Genomic DNA, 871 nt, shown 5'->3' with positions numbered 1-871 from the left:
CTATGACAGTAACTGCTGAGAATATGGACAGATAAAGGTACAGATCATATTCCTCCATTGTTTACTGTTGTCACTTGTACGCAACTTTGCTGGGTATCCTGTTTATGAGATTTCTGCTGGCTTGTCTCCTGAAAAAATAAAAATAAATAAAAAATAACACAGAGCTCCATTAGCTGGAGACAGAACATTGGAGATCTCCAATAGTTCAATCAGTTACATGTCCTGAATACCTTAAATCTTTGTCCCAACTAGTTTTTATTTGATAAAATCATTCATATTGTGTAGAAGCATGCTTTCATGAAAGAACCTAGTTGGGATGGAGTATGAGCTGCTTTATTAACTCCTGGGGTTTAGGTACAATCTCATGTTAACTTTTGTTGGGTACTCTAAAGGTCTATTCCCACTTGTCATTCGGAAAAGATCATGTCATGTGTGGTGGAAGCACTCTCATTTAAATTATCTAGTGCCTGCAGGACATTCAGGAAAAATTGGATGAAACTTATGACAAATGGGAATGGACTTTAAGGATATTTTCCATGTAGCTATCTGCACTTGTCTCAGAGCTTAAATACTTTTCTTCTGGAGACTGTGGACCCAGGGGTAGTTCTTTAAAATTGGTGTACCAGCTGTTCAAAACCCATATATCTTATGGAGTACCTACCTACGTACCTATAGGTACTCTCTAATCTGATAGGTAGATGGATTTCTTTTTTACTAACCTCTGTGATATGTTATTATGTATGTATGACTACGAAGTATACTGTCTGAAGTGCACATGACAACGAAGTATACTGCCTGAGGCCGTGGTTATGAACAGGGCCATCGTAGGACATCGTCGGACTTTTTGCGTGTAAAGTTGGCGGGAAATTCG

At 38.5% G+C, this 871-nt stretch overlaps 1 long non-coding RNA gene across 1 annotated transcript; it reads right to left on the bottom strand.

Moving 5' to 3' along the window:
* Positions 1-36: 36 nt before the first annotated feature.
* LOC113473260 lies at positions 37-858 on the bottom strand. The gene is made up of 2 exons (XR_003395285.1): positions 720-858; positions 37-128 (listed from the first exon to the last, which is right to left on the bottom strand). It is a non-coding gene; the product is annotated as an uncharacterized LOC113473260 (long non-coding RNA).
* Positions 859-871: the final 13 nt, after the last annotated feature.

Source organism: Diaphorina citri, unplaced genomic scaffold (genome assembly GCF_000475195.1).
Source record: "Diaphorina citri unplaced genomic scaffold, Diaci psyllid genome assembly version 1.1 scaffold21535, whole genome shotgun sequence".
Lineage (NCBI taxonomy): Eukaryota > Metazoa > Arthropoda > Insecta > Hemiptera > Psyllidae > Diaphorina > Diaphorina citri.
This window is presented reverse-complemented; position numbering and strand designations above follow the sequence as displayed.